The 19,772-nt window shown below is 42.9% G+C and overlaps 1 protein-coding gene across 1 annotated transcript in view; it reads left to right on the forward strand.

The window, feature by feature from the left end:
- Window positions 1-17,098: 17,098 nt before the first annotated feature.
- Window positions 17,099-19,772, forward strand: part of ZEB2 (zinc finger E-box binding homeobox 2) — a 113,857-nt gene continuing 111,183 nt past the window's right edge. Inside the window, exons 1-2 of the mRNA XM_074547855.1 lie at window positions 17,099-17,299; window positions 17,404-17,502. The gene's annotated coding sequence lies outside the window, so the exon portion shown is untranslated. The remainder of the gene's footprint in view (window positions 17,300-17,403; window positions 17,503-19,772) is intronic.

The raw sequence follows: 19,772 nt of genomic DNA on the forward strand, positions 1-19,772 counted from the left end.
AATTCATTTATCGTGCATTTTTTATTCAGGAACAAGGCTGCATTAAAAAAAAAAAAAAAAAAAGCAAGGCGCTTCCACAAGAAGGCTCATAGTGCAGAATATTCACAGTTTAAATATATGCACAGTCATCTCTACTAGTCAGACACCATTTCAGTCCTCTCATCAGAATGCACATTAACAGAATGAATTTGAGACATAGAAATAGCACACCGCAGCCAGGCCTGGAGTATGGGCCCTAATACCTACCTCACTGGGATCTAGTCAGGTTTAATTAATTAATGCTTATGAAGCACTATGAGCTCCTCAGATCATCACTTCAATTCATTATCACCCCCATTTGTTTTGTGTCCCACTTCCCCCCTTAATTCAGCAGTGAATTTCTTTTGGAAAGTGTTGCATTTATAGAGTAATGAACAGATGAAAGAGGTTGGAGTGATTCCACAGGAGTATGAAAGGGAGCAGGAATCCTTCCCCTTCCTTCCTGCTTGAGTCATTCAGCACCAGGTCTGAGAGGAGCATGGAGCTCCAGGATGTGTAATGCTCTTCCAGGACTCGCCCCTGACCAAACCCGTGTCAAAATGCACCAGAAAATGATGAATTGTAAGGATTTAGCATTAAAACAATTGGTTTTAGCCTGGAAAACTTCTCTGCTTGCATTTATGTTAATTAAAGATGGGCATGAGACACATTGCTCAGAGGGGTGTGGATGCAGGCACTTGGTTCTTCCCTCATCTCTAATAATTATTAGATACATTAGATGGAAATAGTTGGAAAGAAAATCAATAGGAGAATGAATCAAGAAAATGAATGGCAATTTCAAATACTTACAAGTATAGGATTTCACTCAAGGCCAAGACAAGATAAAATTAGTAGTCTCTATTAAAACAAAACAAAATAGAGTTTGATCAAACTTCCATTCAGTGGAATCTTCTTTAAGGACTTCAGATTTTGGCATTGAATAATTTGGGTTGCAGAACTTAACAGGGAAGAAAAGAAAGATTGCCTGGTGAAACTCCAAGGCTGCTGTAGGCTTTCCAAAGAGAAACCAGATTAAGACAAAAAAATTACTGGTGGAAGAAAAGCTGATAAAGAAGACTAGAATTTGATAATGGAGGAATTTAATTATTCAGGTATTGATTGCTATGATAACTATGTGGAAGCTAACAAAGTTTGTTTGTAGCTGCAATGCTATTAGTCTAGTAACTGAGCCCTGTGCTTGGAGCTGGGCATGTGTGCTGTTATAAAATTAATTTTAATTATAAAATTTAACTTTAATCACATTTCCTGTCAATATAAGTTTAAAAGTTAATGATAGAGAGTTCAAACTTCACTATGATAAAGATCGTCATGGATTTAAAGGATAAATCAATGGAAATCCTTCTTATCAAGGAAAGCTTGGGAGATTCACAAAGAGGATAGACTTGAGTAAAAAGAACAATTAAAGCCCAAATATGCTGTTATATTATTCATTTGAAGAGAAAATCTTAGTAAAAACAAAGTAATTGATACATCCCAATGGTGAGGGAAAATGTGACAATATATAATAGTGGCAATCAGAGTACTGAACCAGGGAAAAGCAAAAATGCTTTAGTGGGGGTGTTTTATGGTTATTCTGGTTAAAAAATTGTTCCTACTGGATTTCAAAGTTAGCACCTCATCTTTCAAGTCTCACAAATACAGTTTCTCATTTTGATATTTTCGTTGCTGACATAACAAACCAAGAGTTTTGCAGTTTATAGGTGGGACTGACTTTGTCCCACGACCAGAAGAGTGGTTTGCAGCTCCATATGCTGTATATTTAAATGCTGTGAATTAATCAATAGACCTGTGAGCAGCTACTTAAAATGCAGTTCTCCCCCATCTCATGTTTTTGCCATAAGAGTTTAGGGTGGTCCCAGTGGGTCAAAAGTTTTCCTACCTGACTTGCTTTCTCATTGATCCAAAAGAAAATTAATTCTTGTTAAAAACATAATCCTCTTTCAGAGCAAAACCCAATTTTCATTTAAAAAAATATAAACTTGGAAAAAAAATTAAGGTTTTGATTTTCTGTGAAAAATGCTTCTGTTTGGAACCATAACCACAGTGGTTTTTCCTCACCATGATTTATAAGCCGGGCAATAATTCAGGCAAAATATCAGCAAACTTCAGCAGAGAGGATGTGGCACCCAAGCTACAGCACCTTTTAAACAGGTTCAGTTAGATTACACAAATCCCATTTGTTTTAGTCTTAAATTTTTCATTTGGTTTCAACTCAAAGGGAGGGACTGTTTCCTGTGCAAAATGTTCGCTTTCCGATATTAAAATCATTCTAAGCATGAATCTAATATTAATCAACCACTTACTGTATTTACCAGAAATTGCCAGGTTCATCATTGCAATAGAAAGATCTGCAGATGGGAACAGAAGTCTGGGAGAGATAGTAAACATCCTGAAATAGTCAAATAATGGAAAAATAAAGCAGAAGAAACTGCTAGTCCAAAACAAAATATTACATACTATTTAGAATTAAGATTTTAGCATTTAAAATATTTTTGCAGCAGCAAATAAAAATATACTTCTTGAGCCAAATAAAGCCATAAGAATTGTGGGTAGAGACCTGAAATAAATCAGAAATGTTAAGAAGCACCCCAACAGTCGTTTTGATCTCTCAGCACAGAAGTAAAGTAAGCACAGTGCATAAGGGTTAACTCCTCAGCTCACATAAATCAAGTTAACACCATTTAAGTTAGCAAAATGTATTCAAAGTCAAATTCATTTACTCCAGCCAAAGATCTGTCCCTAACTCTATCCGTTGCATTTTATACTGCATTAACAATTTTAACATATTCAGTTTTAAAGCCCAATATACTTCAATATAATCTCCATTACATACACACACTTTCATGTACACATGCATATGCAGAGGAATATATACATACAAAATTATTTTAACTTATAATATAAACAAATTAACATAACACAATTTGTAGCTATGAATAACAGAATAGGAACGGTTTTGATGGATTTGGTGAGGAAACAAACTGAAAATCCTAATTTGAGCAGAGTGGATTTATGAGCAGGAAATCTTGCTCAAATAATTTGTTGGAATTTTTCAAAGCTACCCCTGCCAAGGTAGACAAGAAAAATACCGTGGATGGTATACAATATGGCTAGACTTTCAAAAGAGTGCTTGATAAGATCCTACACTGGAGATTACCAGCAAGGTACAGAGCCACTGCATAAATGATAACAAACTTTAATGAACTGATAAGAGTCTGCAAACAGCATTCACCGAGTGACTTAGAGATTGGCAGTCAATACAGGGGTAGCGCCTCGGTCAGGTTAGGAGCTTGTCTGGTCTCTAATCTATGTAAAAGAATTAAATCAGAATATCAAAGGTAACGTATCGAGCCGTGCCGGGGACATAAAAGTGACAGCAGCGATTGTCTGTAAACGGCAGATCCAGATCAGCAGCAAATGCAGCATCAGCAGCGCCGGGAGCGCAAAGCAAACAGGGTTTTGTCCTGCAGGGCCAAATGTGCAAACAGGCTCCAGTGGGCACGGGGCTGGGAAGGAGCTGGGGAGGGTGCTGGGGAAGGGGCAGAGGGAGAAAAACCCAGGTGATGCTTGGAGAGAAGGGGAAGGGCACAGGGAGCAGCTGGAGTTACAGCAAAAGGGACGGGGGAGATAAGAGGATGCTTTATTTTAGTCCTTAGGTGATGAGGAGTTTAGAGGAGATTAAAGTTTTTTGATTTTTTTTTCTTAAAATTTTAAAAGCCAACCTTTTTTCCTATTCTAATTCAAGGGGTAAGTGTTATTAGTTAGTGTTATTAGTAAGTGTTTAGGTAAAACTTTCTATCCCAGGAATATTATGATGGTTTATTGTAAGGATGACAAAGCCAGTCCTGTGTCCCTTGAACCAAAGTCCCACAGAGTTTTGGAGCACTGCAGTCTCCTTCTGCCCCAAGAGTGGCAGATCTGGCCAGAAAAGCTCAGCACACCCAGCAGAGGAGGGCAGGACAAAAGCATCAGGGCTGATTTTTGTGCTGCCACAACTCAGGGCAGTGTTGGAAGAGCTCTGCAGACCTCCTGGTGCTTTTTCAAAAGCACCAAAGACATTTTGGCCCCTAAATCCTCTTTATAAGAGTGTCTCCTCCCTGAAAAAACACAATTTCCAGTCCATTTCAGTGCTCACTGAAACTTGAAGAGATTTTGGGGACCTTGGACCTCATTGCCAGCCCAATTTTTTATATTTGCAATTGACCAGGTCCATGAAATAAGCTGGTACAGAATCACAAACCCCAAGAACAGGGCTCCAAGTCTTTCACCTGACAGAAGGATACACCTTCCAGTAAATTTCAATGAAAAAAAGTGAAATGAAAGAATTGCTGAACGTGGCTGAATGGACCCACTCCAGCACGTGAGGTTACCTAAAGAGTTTTCAGTTTCATTTTGTCTGGTAACTGCACAGAATTTCAACAGATATTTAAATTAACCCAGCACCAGCTGAGAATGGGTTCTGCTCCTATGGCTTTACTACTTTTATCAACTTTTACATTTCTTGTTTCCTCAAACAACTTGCCCAACACTAGATGGAAATTCTGCTGCCATTACTGCCACATCTACATCACCCAATTTAATGGAATTTTCTTTCAACAGCAAGACTAAAAATGCTTGGCCTCATGAGAATTTATCAGAACTGTACCAAGATTAAAATTTCAGCTTATTATTACACATTTTTTACCAATTATTCCTTTGCTATATTTATGGAAGGACCCTCACAAAAAGCAGTCTGATGTTGTGGTAGTCACCACACTGACTTTCACTTTTTAAGACCAGTATCTTTAAACAGGGGATAAAAAAGACCAAGGGATTTTAAGCTATGAGTGCCCAAGAGATGCCATGAGAAAAGTTTTTACATTCTTCATTGTCTTTATCCAGGCTTAAAGTGGCATTTTCAATTCCTTTTTGGATCACCAGCTCCCTGGTAAGGCTGGAATTTTTAGATTTTACAGGATTTTTAAATCACTGTGGATCCTGGATATGAACCTGAAGCTCTCTGTGTCTCTCAGAAACTGCTTACTGATTAATTTTTTAAACCAGCTGCATGTCAATGTTTTCATTTCTGTCATAACTGTTTCTTCACCTGCCTGAAACCAAGAGATTTCTATAATTTTTCTTCCGTTTCCAAGTTTCTCAAAGTTCCCTGTCCACCCAGCACTGCCATCATAGTTCCTGAATAAAACCTCAGTGTTTCTCAACAGGGTGCAGAATTTCTTCCCCTAAACAACCTCTGCTAGCAGTGCCTCTTTTCTCAGGGGAAAATCTCCAAATAAATACATAAATCAAACTTTTAATTCATTGTAAAAGGAAGTTGCTTCCCTAAGCAACAGGGCATGGCTAGATATCACAAATAATTGTTAATATATTGGTTTTCTGTGATTTTAATGCACTTAAACAACAAATTTAAGTGTCTTTTTTTGATCTTGCATCACAGAGATCTACTCTGCCTGCTTTCCCCTTCATGCTTTACCCAAAGTATTTTTATTTCACCAGCCTATCAATCTTTGAAATTTGAAAATCACTCAGGTTTATCTGTGACTTGTGTTTCTTTCCCCACGGTTTGTGTTGAGAGCTTTAATGACATTCTCCTTTGAGTTGCCTCAGAGGAAAGGAAAGACCCAGGTTTTTTCACATGTCTGAGGAAGCATCTGTATGCTAATTCCCTCTCAACTTTGCAAGCAGAAAATTTAAAGGGAGATGGTTTTCAGCAAATGCAGACCAGTCAGCAGTTAGAAATCTTTTAATGGTACCCATTTCTTGGGAGATTTATTTTCCTCCCACCAGCTTTCAAGGCCATTTCTTGACTTTACAAGATCACCATAAGTTAATACTTGACTCCCAAAAGTCCTGCTCCACCTTAAAAATTGTACTGAATCTGTCAAACATCAATTTTGAATCAATGCCAATTCAGTATAAATAAAGTGTGATATGGACACTCCAGCAAAGGATTGCCTGCAAATCAAAAGGGCTCTTATCACACAAGGAACATGATAGATTTATCTCCTGTAATTCCAATTTTGATCACCTTTTCCAGAGAAGAACTTTAGTGACTGAAATAGGAATAAGATACACAGTAATTTTTGTTTCCGGCTGTTAAAGATACTTTATATAAACATAGGCTGAGCCTAATCATTTTTTAAAAAGACCTAAACATTAATATTTTCATAATTAGGTTGAGGACTGAGGTAGTGGCTGTATCTGGTGAGTTTAAAAAGGGAAAAAAAAAAAAAACCAAAACAGATTATGCCAATTAAAAATGAAAGATCTAAGAATAAACAGTGAATTCTTGCAGAGGATCCAATTCAGAGCATAGTGGGCATTATGTCAAATAAACCACGGAGTGAACTGAAGTATTAATGAACAGAAGAGATAGCCAGACATGTTTACACAGGCAGGCAGGGCTGGAGGATATATTGACAACGTGGGGAGGTGTGTTGTAATAAACTTGAAGGGGGACAGACTTGTTGGGCCAAGTGTCCCTTTCCTGTCCAGGAATTCCTCATGTCCTCATTACCCTTTCACCTCTGGACAGCTGCAATATTAAAATCTGGCTCCTATCTTAAGGAAATTGAGTTTAATGTCCTTAATTTAGTCCCCAGTCTGCATATATCCATATCACAAAACAATCACACAGTTTGGCTCGACGGACAGCGGCTGCTGAGGGAAGAGGCTCATCCTGGAATGGCAGGGCTGCTGCAAGGCAGGCCCGAGGCCTCTATAAAGAATTTAAATATACACAGTACATTCACACCTGTGAGAAAACATCTTATTTTCACTTCTTTCTTTCCCTGGTAGCTTTTGCAGGCAGAGTTTTAATCAGCAAAGCATTGTTCATGTTGCTGCATCATGGTGGTGGCCAAGTTGGACGAGAACAAAGGTGATGTCTGGGGTTTTTTTATGTTTTCTTCAGCTCAAATAAAGCCTCAACAACTTGATTCAGCCCTCTGTGAAGCACAGAGGAGGGCTGCAGGGTTAGGTGCTGCATCCATAGATTACAGAGCAGGAAAAACATGAGTGGCATATTTTGGTCCTGGGGATTGATATGCAACACTCTGAACACCGAAGTCAGCTGCTAAATAATGTGGAGTCAGAAAGGGGCAGAGTGGTTGTGGAGGGGGAAAAAAAAATGTGAAGGGGATAAAAATTAATCACCGAAAGAGTGTTATGCTTTATGTTAGTAAATCATTTTAGCTAATTAATTACATCATATCTCCAGCCAGGCTTCCGATTTGAAATCTTCAGGAATCGACGGGCAGGGATGTAAAAGGCACTTGTTCTCTTCATCTGGAAAACATCTATGTTGCTCATTTTCCAACATTATGGGTCTTTTTCTCTGTATTTCTCTTTCAGAATATTTTTATGTCTTGGTGATGATTTTCTTCTGATCTGTTTGCTTACCAGCATAAGGAGCATAAAATAGTGTAAAGAATATTAAGATAAATGTATTATAAAAGTATTGAAGAGTATTGGAATAAATGTCAGTGTACTGGCTGCATTTTGGGATGGAAAGAGAGGTGTAAGATGGAGGATAAGTCTGTCAGCTCGCAGCAGACACGGCTGATTTGTAAATAACAAAATTGTAGGATTTATTCCTTTTGATGCACTGCACTTTTATTAAAAGAAAATCCCCTGGAAACCTCTGTAAATGGCACAAAACATATAATTAGACTTAGCTTTTTTCACCCTCTGCTTATTTAAATGCTCCGTAACTTCAGCAGTGATTCAGTAACAACAGATTTTATAGAAACATCTGACAATGAGAACAAATATTTGCAGTGTTTTCAGTCTCTGCTCTGTATTTCTCTCTGCGAGGCAGAGCTTGCCTTCCTCGTGTGTGGATCAGCGTCGCTTTCCCTGCTGCTCACGCCTCCAACCAGACCCACTTTCCAAACATTTAAATAACTGAATACCAGATGTGAGTTTTTGCCCCTCGCTTCCTACCTCCGAAATGCCACCCTACAAATTCCTGCCTCCAAATTCCAGGCACAGACCTCCCAAAAATGAGTGCCACCAGCAGGCAGGCTCTGGCATAGGAAAAACCACCGTGGCCAGGCACAGCTGGTGGGTGCTGGTGGCACAGGAGCTCTCACAGACACTCACCTGCCCCAATAGCAGATATCCAAATCCAAAATTGGATTTGTCCTCTTTTCCCTGGGCTCCACCAATCCTGCCTTTCCCAGGTTTAAACACAGAGAGCCAGCCCAGCAGAGTCATTGGTGTAGATGAGCTCCAGTCATCCAGGATGGCCTCTGTTGCCCTCAACACCAGCCCCTACAAAGCCATCAAAACAACCAAATATTAACAAATTAATATCACACTCTAAATATGTGCTATGAGTTGGGTCCACACCAATATCTTTACTTGTGCCTCAGTCAAATTATGGGACAGGAGACAAGGACGTGGAGCTGCAATTCCTGATTCCTGAAGCCAAGGAGTTCAACACTCACAGCAGCCAACCCAAGCTGCCAGAATTATTCCAGAGACCGTGTTGCCTCCTCCCCAGCCCAGAATTTGGGAAGTCACATCCATTTACAACCTCTTTGTCATTAAAACCATTGGCAGGTGGACCCACTGACATGTGGACATCAAACAGCATTCCCACATTCTGCCCAGTGCCTTTTTTGGACCCATTTCCAACCTGTCAGCACAAGGGAGGAAAATACAGTCAATAGTCGCTTCTGAATTAAAAAAAAAAATACATAAAAAGATAAAAATAGCCATTTTTAGAGGGTTTCAGGTTGAAGGTTGGTTGTCAGAATCCAAGAAGAGAGCAGCAGTTGTTCTGACACTGCGGTTTTCACATCCTTGTCAGAGATTTGAAGCAGGATAGCTGATGTGTGTTAAAAAAGGATGGGGAGGTTTAAAATAGTTTGGATGCTGCCTGGAGCAAGTTTGAAGAGATATAGTAAGGAGGATTGGTAGGAGTGTGCATGCACCTAAAACCATCCATGGGGAGAAACAACTTGTCCAGCTGCTGGTACCTTTAATTCAATCCTGACCTGAAACCCCTGAAATGACCCAGAGACAAGCCAGGAAATTTCCCAAGAAACATTTTTAAAACATAAACTGGGGAGGGAGTGACAACGTGGAGAACACTTTCATTGCAAGGGAAAAGAAAAAAAAAATCTCTCTCTGGTTTTTGACAGCTCTAATAACCCAGAGTCTAAGATTTGGGCTTGGAAAGGGGCCAGTTGGCCAAGGCTCTATCTACAGACAGGCTGGAGATGATGCTGATAGTCAGAGGGAAGCAAACAGAAGACCTGGCAAGTCCAATGCCACCCCTGACGAGGGGGATGTCTGCCAGCTCCTGGGTAAATCTGCAGTTTAGGTGAGCAGCAGTCGCTGGGTTGTGCCTCTGCTTCTCCTGGAATCCGATCCAGTCTGCAGCCACCCACAGAACGGCAGCAGTTTCCCAGATATTGGGCAATTCTGTACACAAGGAAACTATGCTGCAGTGGCTAATTGCTTTGGAAACTATGCTGCAGAAGCTAATTGTTTCAAATCATTTGGGATTTTCTAAATATCTCCGTAACCCTTGTGTTTCTGTAGATTTTAAAATATCCAGCTAATCTCCTGAAGTCGTGGAAAGGAAAATATGTTTTCCCCGGGGTGGTGATAAGAAATAATTGGGGCAATCGATCGAGTCTGAAACTTTCAGATGGACATCAAAATGTCAACTTTGCATCCAGATCCTTCGTTGCTAATTTCACCTCCATTAACTTCATCAGGAATCAGTGGGAAAAGCAGGGTGGCACTAAGAAAGCCAGGGAAAAGGAAATTTGATCTAGTCCCAGCCAGGTAACACAGGGGCTGCTGTGCAGCTGTAGAATTTATGTTCACCATTCTAAAGCCAAACAAAAAAAATCTCCATGTTGATAAATCTTCCACAAAGTTGTCCATTGGTCTCATGGAGGTATGACAACATCTTAGGGGCATTGGATGGTGTTCTTGATGTCGCATTTCTGGAAGCATCCAAGGTTGGATGAGGCTTGGAGCACCCTGGGGCAGTGGAAGGTGTCCCTGCCCAGGGCAGGGGGTGGAATGGGATGAACTTTAAGGTTCATCCCACCCAAACCATTCTGGGATTCTCATTAGAGGATGCCTTCACCCAGAACTGCTGCTGGGTGACCCCAGCCCCAGAAGGGATGTCTCCCGTTACAAAGAATTGTGGGAGCATCTCAGTTTAGATTTTTTTCTCTCCTTCTTTTAGGACCAAAAAAGCAGAGATTTAACCCCAATTCCCACCTCACCCTTTTGCAAGCAACTTGCTGACATTGCCACCACCTAAAGCAGTGGCAGTTTTGACCACTGGGTTCAGAGCTTGGCCCTCCATGTGACAAGGATTGCTCAAGTTTACCACTCTTGCTTTTAAAAACTTAAAAAAAAAAAAAAGAAGGAAAAAATAAAGAAAAAAAGAATCTGTTATCACTGAGCATATGCAACTGCTAAACATCCTATTCGGTATAACTTCAGCCTGTTCTGAGAACTGAGTTTCACAGTTTCTTTATGCAGTATCTGTCTGTCAGATATTGCCCACTACATTACCATAGTCTATATAATATACTTCCACCAAAAATAATTATATATATTTTTGGGCATATTTTTTACTACCTGCTGTGAAAAAAAAAAGATATTAAAAGCTTTTATTTTTATTTTACATTGAATATATCCTATGTTCCTTGTATTAATGGCACTAAGGAAATATAAACACTGTAATGAATTTGTGCCTCCATTTTGATGTAATTTCTCTAATCTGCTAAATATAAATAGTGCATTAATTTTAGATATTTCTAGAGCAACCATTACCTTAGTTCTTCAGTATGACATCAAGGAGCCAACAGGCTATACACAGAATATTTGGGCTCCCTGTGCAATTAAAGGTGCCACTAAATAAAGTTCTCCAAATCTTTAATTTCTTAATAAATCAAATTCTCACAGAAGTGAAGACAGCTCCTGGGATACCAAGCAGGCAGTATTTCTCTAAAAATTAACCCATGGCCAGAGGCAGTGGAGCAAAGGCTCCTTCTTCCATTCCTTCATTTAATTTTTCTACCTTTCAGGTTCTGGTTTTGTCCAGCTGCCCCTTCCTCCTTTCTGTTCCCTCTGTGGCTGAGCTGTGCTCACACCAGCCCAACGCCGAGCAGGGTTGCACAACCAGCACCATCCCTTGCACCCCTCTGCTGACCAACTTATAACTGATCTGCACTTCTGCTGCTCCTTTTTCACCCCCAGCTACAGCTGCAACAGGGTCTTGAGGGCCATGATTTATAAAAATTAAAATATATCAGGAAAATACTGGTGTTGGCTCTCTGGGAGGACACAGTTAATATTTATATTAAAAGTTCTTGATGTTTCAAACACCTCAAATTGAAACAACCTTTGATCTCCTCAGTAAGTGTCATATAAACAGGACAGGAACACTGTGTGTCTGAGATATTTCTCTATGGTTTCCTAGCTTAACCTCACATGGGTTTAGGTATTGCAGGAGGACCTCACCACTGTATATAAGAAAATGAGGCCTAAATGTGCTCATATCCAGAGGATTCACCACCTTATTAATGCATATATGTCATGCATAGATTATTAACAGCTTCATAACTAGAGAGGAACTTGCATTTCAATAAACATACTTTTACAAGTGCAAAGAAAAAAAAAGTTTTGCATTAGGATGTTACTTACTTCTTGTCTTTGTCCTGGGAGAATGCAACTAAAGAAACCACATTTAAAATCAGACATTAGATATGCAAATATGTGTTCAGATCAGAGATACGAAAATTATTCAAATGATTAATTATTCATCATAAAAATGTCAATTAATAATTCTGAAGCATAATAGGCATCTTTCTAATGCATCTTTATTTTTCAAGCCTAAATACTGTTGAATCTGTGTTCAATTGCATTCTAACAAGTTTTTAAAAATTCAACAAAGTAAACAACCAACTATAAACAAAAGTGAGCCGTGAATTTTAATCACTGCCAACTGAGCCAAGAAATGTGGCCAAACTTCAGCACTGATCCCAGAAGAGAAGGAAAAGCATCTCCATCTCATGGTGTGGGACAGAGGATGGAGGATGCTTGTCCCTCACTGCTCTCTGCCCAACTAGAAAATAAATTTTGGGACCTGTGGATGCTTTTGCCCTGCTGCAGATACACAAGCAGACGTTGTGAACGGCAGCTGAGCAGCTTTAGGCCGTCAGAAGTGGCTTTATAAATGACAAAATTAACAAAAACATATGAGGAGATTCGCTTTTAACGTTCAGGGACTCACACAAGATCAAATATTACAGTGATCTGCTGGTTAGAAATGCCCAGGGATAGATAAATTAAAGCCAGACAATCTTTCCCCTTGCTTTTGGCTCGTATCCTATCCCTACATGGGTTTTCCGCAGAGGAACTCAGAAACTTTGGGAATGTTGATTCAAAAGGTTTCTTCCCAAATACCTCATCAGCGGGTGGGGGGAGAGTCGTTCCCTGACCCTTTCTTCCTCTCCTCTGTGCCCTCTCGTCCACGTGGAAATTGGAAAAAAAATAAAGGATTTGCTTTCCAAACTTTGGTTTATAGGGACACCTGTATTGAGCAAAAGTATCCAGCGGCATCTTGGGCCCACATGGGGCCTTCCCTGCTCACAAAAATTATTCCAACCTGTCTTATCCTCTACTGCCACAGGTGACTGCAGGAAATAATCCCCCCAGCATCTTTTTGTGTTTGATTTGGGTTTGCTTTTTTTGCAAACTCAGAATTCTTTCTCAAGACGAGGACATCTCCTACACCCCAGAGATGGGAGCATGAGAAGCAGCCAGAACCCGCAGGGATCCCAAATCTTGCAGGAGCAGCTCCCTCAGTGGAGCAGGGCTGTGGGGAGGGAAGGATGCTCTCCCCAGGCTTGGCTGCAAGTGGGCACATCTCATCTGGATGCCCTACATGGGGATGTTTAATCCCTGGTGTAGGAAGGGTTCCACACTTTAGGGAAAATATTGAGAGTTCTGGCTATGAAAGACATGAAGGAAAAGCCTCAGAGCTGCTGAAGTGTATTTAGAGGTGCTAAACCTCCGTCTTCACCAGCCTCTAAAATGTATTAGCCAAAATTCCTCAGCCAGAACATCTCTGCTCCTATTCCCTCAGTTTTCCTCCTTCCACGTGGTGGGCAAAAAAACACAGTCCCCGTTACTCATCCTCCACCGGGGAAAAAGCAAACACACCAAAATAAATAAGGCAGTGAATCATCCCCTCAGCCCATGCCACCACATCCCCATAAAGCCACCACGGCAGAAGGTCCCAGCAGAAGGCCCAGGCCCTGCAGGACCCCAAAGCCCTCCTTGGTGGCTGCTCACCTCCCACATTAGAAAGAGCTGGGTGCCTGGGGGTCACAGGGAGGTCTCTCCCTTCACAACCCTTTCCTCATGGTGGGGTTTGTCCCTGGCAGCAGGATCTGGCCCTACAGATCCACACAGTGATGGGAACATAGGGTTATCTCTGAGGGGCTTATCTTTATCACGACAGGTTTTGGTGGACTAAGGAAACCCAGCAAGGAGCTGGAGGCAGGACTGCTTCTCCTGAGTCAGGTCTGCATCAGGATCAGGCCATCCTCATCTCAACTTGCAGCATTTTTATAGGGGAAAACCTGAGAAAAAGAGGCGAAACCTGCACTCAGAGATCTGCCCCTAAAACCATCTCCAAGTGCTGGGAGCTACACACAAGGAAGGAGCTGGGGTTTGTGAGGATATTTTGGCTCTGCTTGCTCTTAAACTGATGGGATGGGGGGGGATAGGATGTGCAAAAGTTTTAAGATGGATCAGGGAATAGGATGTGCATGGGGATGCTGATGGAGCAGGACTGGGATCCGGGCTGCCAGCACCACCCCAATAAAGGCAGGATCTGTAGCCTGTCATTATTTCCATCTCCTAAAGAAGCTGCACACCCGTTATTAGTTCAGAGCCGGGCAGGAAATCATCGCCTGGATTAAGGTTAAATTCCATCTCAGAAGGGCTTAGCTGATTGCTAAATGTTTATGTCCAGTGTCCAAAAATTAAAAATAAAAAAAATAAAACAACAAACACCCCCATATCTCACATTAAAATACCATCCAGTAATGTTGGGTGCTCTGTCAGTCCTGCGAAGATCCGAGCGGTTTCATCGCTCCGATGCAAACCCTGCTGAGGCACACCAGAGCTGGGGAAACTGTGAGATTGAGGGCTGAAAGAGCAGCCAGCAAAATTATGAATAGGGATTATCTGACAATGCCGACATGTTCCTTAAAGCCCTTGAGCGTCATCACACGCTCTGAGGGTTTGTTTTTCAGCGTGGCTGCAGATAAATATATTTTATTGATACACCATCGACAGCACTCCTGCCTACTGCGAGTCAGGCTGCAGCCTCTCGTAATCTCCAGTTCATCCCCTCGTTTTGTAATCTGGAAATGTAGCAACAATATGTAAGGAGTTTGTAATAGGATTAATTTATTTTGAGGACTTGTTGGTTGGGTTTTAGGTTTTCTCCTTTTTCTCCTAGAAAACGTGGGTGAGTGGAAATTGAGCAAGTCAGTAATTAGCATTCACTTTTTTCTTTTCCTTTCTTTTTATCATATGCATCTAAATTCAGTTTAGCTCTTTAAGGAATTGCCAGACTGCCCTTGATTTATAGGCAGTGCCTTCTGGATCTGAGAGGATCTAATTCAAACTAATAATACTTGAATTTGATTTCGGGATATTTGTGCTGCGCTATATATTTCATTAAGATACCATCATTCTGTGTGTGTGTGTGTATGCGTGTGATATGCCTGTGTGTATCCAGGTACATTTAGGCATGGAGAAGTCATGCAGCCTGCAGGAAAATGGTGCTGGCATTTAGGGAATAGTGGCAAGAAAACTTTTAACAAAGCCACGATGACTCGTAGCAGGGAATAAAAAAATATATATAAATTATAGATATAAATAAAAATAATAATTAGAAATATTAATTGGGAATATTGAGGCAGCTGGTTCCCACCTTTGCCTAGCTGGGAACTGCAGCGGCAGCAGACGGCCAGAGCCTGCCTCTCCCTCCCCACTCCGCCTGCAGCCCGGGATTGAGGAGGGGGACACCCGGAGGTGCCACTTCCAGCCCGGCAGGACATTTGGATGCTCCAACCCGGAGCCCCCCCGTCCCTGCCTCCCCCGCATCTCTCAGGGTCACCCACTCCCGTCTAACTAAGAGATGACCAAAAAAATTAAAATAATCCCAGAGGCAGATCTCGGTGGCTCTGATGAGTGCAGGGGGGAGAGGGGGGTCCCTTCCCTGCTCTGTGATGCTGGAGCTCCAGGAAGGTGTTCCCTGAGCATTCTGGAGCGCGATCCCAGCGCGATTGCTCGCCCTCCACTTCTTGCTTTAGGCTCACAGTTCAAGAGCAGTTTATCTGAGCTCGATGTGAGTAAAAGTGCAGCGTGGGATCAGCGTGCCGCTTGTTTCGGTTTTCTTCGGGAGGGGGAGAAGGGATAAAAAAATAAAATAAAGTGCTGGAATAGGCTGAACCCTGGTCAGAGCAGGGGAATTGTTCCGCAGCTCTGTCACGCAGCCCTCTGGGCAGCCCCACGTTTACCTTGGGAAGGGGCCGTGCGGGTGGGCAAGAGGCGAAGTTTCTCTTTGCAGGGAGACTATTTCGAGCTCCTTGAGGAGGAAGGAGCGGCTGTGGGCTGTGCTGGGAGCCGGGCATGAGCGGCTGGAGCCTCGGCCGGGTCTGACTGCCCCCTCTGCAGCCGAGCGCCTTCGCTCAGCATCCCCGGCTCGCCCTGCCTTCACTCACTTCGATGTTACTTCTCGATTACGCGCCGTGCGAACCGGGTTTTTGATTAACAAACCGGCAGAGCGTTGGTTAAGAACGCTTAAACTTCAAAAAAAAAGAAAAAACTATCCCCCTGGGAAGTGGGCTCTGAATTGGTTAATAATGTGCAGTACTTGCTAAATTGCTGACTTCCAGATGTGGAAAATATCTTTCTTGTTTAGGACCTACGTAACCTGATTGGATTACGACAGAAGCGTCACATTGGAAGGCTTTTGAGTGATGATTTAATTAACCATACAGTAGAAAGCTGTATTTGCCAGGAAACCCCTTCCATATTTGCATAACCAATCCCTTCAGTGCAAAGGTGGAGTCTGGGCTCCTTTTTTTTTTTTTTTCTTTCTCTTCTTTTTTTTTTTTTTTCTACATGCAATTTTATTTTAATTTTAATACTTGAAAAAAGTGAAAAACTTGTAACCTCCCTGAAGTTCAGCCCCACGCGTTACTCGTCCACGCTGTCTCTCTCTGCTCATCCAGCTACTTCCAAGAAAAAAGCAGAGCCAGGAAAAGAGCCCATCTCACCCCTGATCCATATCTGTGAACAAAACAGATAGACTGTAAGATCTCAGCACGTTTGGTTGATTTTTATTTTTTTTTTAGTCAGATTTAGCTGACTATTCAAATAACCTGGATGAGTGCTGAAATGAAAGGGGGGGGGTGAGGAATAAAAAAAACCCCAAAAGAAACGCGTGAAGCATAAAAATAAAACCGCACCAAAACAAGCCAGGAGGGCTTATTCGCACTACCCGAACAGAGTTGAGTTTCTAGGCTTTATGTTAAGTTTTCAGTTTTGCCCAGCGCAAGAGGCGAGAGCGCGGAGCGGGGCGGGACGCGGGGGGCACCAGCAGCAGCGATCCCGGCCCAGGATCCAGAACCGGCGGGGATCCAGCCTGGGGGCCGGGATCCAGCGGGATCCAGCGGGCAGGGGGCGGGGATGCCCGGGGGAGCGCAGGGGATGCGCGGGGGCACCGCGGGCAGGGATGCGCTGGGGCCGGGGCTGAGCGGGGATGCGGCCCGGGGTGGGGGCAGCGATGCGGGCAGGGAGCGGGGGGATGAGGGCAGGGCCGCCCCGCGGGGCAGGGGGCGCGCAGCCCCCGGGGGGATCGGATGCGCTGGTGGCGGGGCGCGCTGAGTTTCCGCGGGGCGCGGAGCGGCGGGGCGGGGGGCGGGCGCGGGGCGGGGGGCGGGCGGGAGGAGGTGGAATTGCATTTCTGCCGCTAAAGCGTTCGCGGAGACTTCAAGGTATAATCTATCCCAGATCCTTTCCCAGAGAGAAACTTGGCGATCACGTTTCCACATGATGCTCACGTTTGGTGCTCTCCAATTATCCCTCCCCACAAAGATAGGTGGCGTGTGTTGCAGGGTCTCTCCTCTCGCTCGTACAGAAAAGAAAAAGAAAAAAATGTCATTAGAAGAGGCGTAACACGTCAGTCCGTCCCCAGGTTTGTGTTTCCTGGAGTGGCAGAAAGAGATCAGTCCTAACCTGCCCAGCAGGAATAACGGTCCTTCCGACAACTCTTTGCAAGGCTTTTTACAATTTCTCCAGGAGCTGCATCTCCCTTCACCTTTTCTCCTCCACTTCGCGGCTTCTTCATGCTTTTTCTTCTCACCATTTCTGGCCAAAACTACAAACAAGACTTCGCAGGTAGGTTTGGAATTTAATTCCATTTTCTCTCTTTTTTTATATTTTCCTCTTCTCTTCTGTTTTTTTCTCACACCATCTCACGCATCAGAGGGGTTATTTCATTTGAAGAGTATTTTATTTTTTCCGGATTTGTTTATACTTGGGGAGAAAATTTTATTTTTTAAAATTTTTTTCAATCTTTTGAACCGAAACCTGAAGTCACTCCAGCACCGCTCCAGGAAGGGATGAGCAGTTTCGGGGTGCTCGGGGCTGTGCCACCACCACCCCTGCTCCCCTTACCTGTCAGCCAGGTACGGGAGGTGCCTTTTAAAAGCAGCACCAAAAAGTTTTAGCGTTAGGAAAGGACTTGGTCCTCCTGAAAAAAAAAAAAAAAAAAAAACCAAAAAAACAAAACCCCGAAACATCCCCCCACCCACCTCCTGCTCTTTTTATTTCAGGTTTTACATCTGAGCTCTGAAAGTTTGCAGGTACCTGTTAATGCTTTGCATGCCCTGAGCTTGCAGAGCAGCCCGGCCGGGCACCGCTGGAGCCCCAGCCCCGGGCAGGGCTCCCCGGCAAAGGATGTGTTTCCCCAAACAGAAAGTTTTGCTGTTTTGTCTGCATAGTTGGTTTCATTTCTATATTTTATTTTGTGAAGCCGGGTGAAGTAACACCTTAGCTTCTGGGAGCCTAAAGCAAGAAGTGAAAGTACAGGCTGGAACTTAAAAGTCGTTTAGCAAAAGGAAAAAAAAAAAATTAAAATTTATACATATTTTTAAAAGCTTGCCGGTGCTCCGGGAAGAAAAGTGTTCTCGAGAAATCTGCAGGTTTAAAATTACTGACAACTTTTTTTGCGGGAGGCTGGAGAGTGGGGAAGGGAGTGAAATGCATTTAAAACAATTCACCATTGGTGGTTTTGCATGAAAACGCCAATTTGCCGAGGCAGGCTGAGGGTCCGGGCTCGCCTCGGTGCCTGTCCTCCCTCCCCGCTGCTCTCCTCTCCTGGCAGCTCTGCCGCGGTGATGCCACCATCGCCCACCCCAGCCTCGGGAATTACTGGCAAATGCTAAAGTTTCCAGCGCATTTCTCAGCCTCTTCTTTGCTCAGCCACATTCATGCACATCCACAGAGCCACCCATTCCCTCTGTCCAGGCGGAATCCCAGGCAGGAGAGTGTGGGTAAACACGCTGACCCTACGCACACTCTCTCAATCTCCCCATCCTCTTACCTGCTTGGAGATTTATTTTTTTTTATTTATAGCCAAGCAGGTTTTATAACAGCCAACGCCTGAGGAGAGAGTTCAGGCGGAATAAAAAGACCCAACAGCAGCACACTTCACTGCTCAGTCCTGGTGTGAAGCTCCAGCAAAGTAAAAAAGACACAAGGGAGAGGAAAGAGGAAAAGGAGGGGGGAAAAAAAATCTCACTCTGCTTTAAATACATATATATATATATATTGAAACTGTTGAGTCAGGTAATAATTTTTTGGGTTTTATGTAAAACTCCCAGTGCAGGAGAAGACAATAGATGCGAAGGCGAGGGGGCATCCTGCTCAGGAGAGCAAGGGTTAATTGCCCTTGTTTTACAGTTTGCATCTGTTACATCTTTTATAGCCCCCTGTTTAAACTAATCCTCAAGTCAAAGCATCTTTAAAGCTACAGCATCTTCTTCGAGATGGACTGAGTTTCAGGAGCGTTCTTGCAGCAAACCAAACGCTCCTTCCCCTCTCTTCCTTTGACAGATAGAGCCTCCTGCCCAGCCCGGGCACACAGGCACACTCAGTAGGTCTAAAAGTTTACAAGTTGCTTTTATTTATTTTTTTCCTTAAAAAAAAAAAAAGAAAAAGAAAAAAACCCAAAACCCAACTGAAGGGCTGAAAACTCTGACAGCGGTAGTTTTGATTTCTGTTTCTTTTCTGGGAAGGAAAAAAAAAAAATTACACTCTGAAGCTTTGTTTAAGTAAGGGGCAGGGGAAACCCTGAATATTGTCAAACTGACTAAAAAGGTGACAGAGGTTTATAATTACACTCCTCGTTGTTAGGGGGAGGGGGAGGTATCCTTGCTGAGCTTTACCCCAAAAGGACAGGGGAGAGCCATGTTTCCCTCTCCTCTTATCACTTTGCTGGAGAGCACTTTGTGGGGAGAAAAAATGAAGGCAGGAGAAGGGTAGGATTTCTCGTGAAAAGAAGTTCTAGTGTCAAATTAAAGTACTTTTAGGAGGAAATGGTCCGCCTAGCATTGAGTCAAACAGCCTACTGTAAAAGCTGTGCATTCCCTCATACGGTCATGAGT

The sequence above is a fragment of the Zonotrichia albicollis genome, chromosome 10, assembly GCF_047830755.1.
Source record: "Zonotrichia albicollis isolate bZonAlb1 chromosome 10, bZonAlb1.hap1, whole genome shotgun sequence".
NCBI classification, from domain to species: domain Eukaryota; kingdom Metazoa; phylum Chordata; class Aves; order Passeriformes; family Passerellidae; genus Zonotrichia; species Zonotrichia albicollis.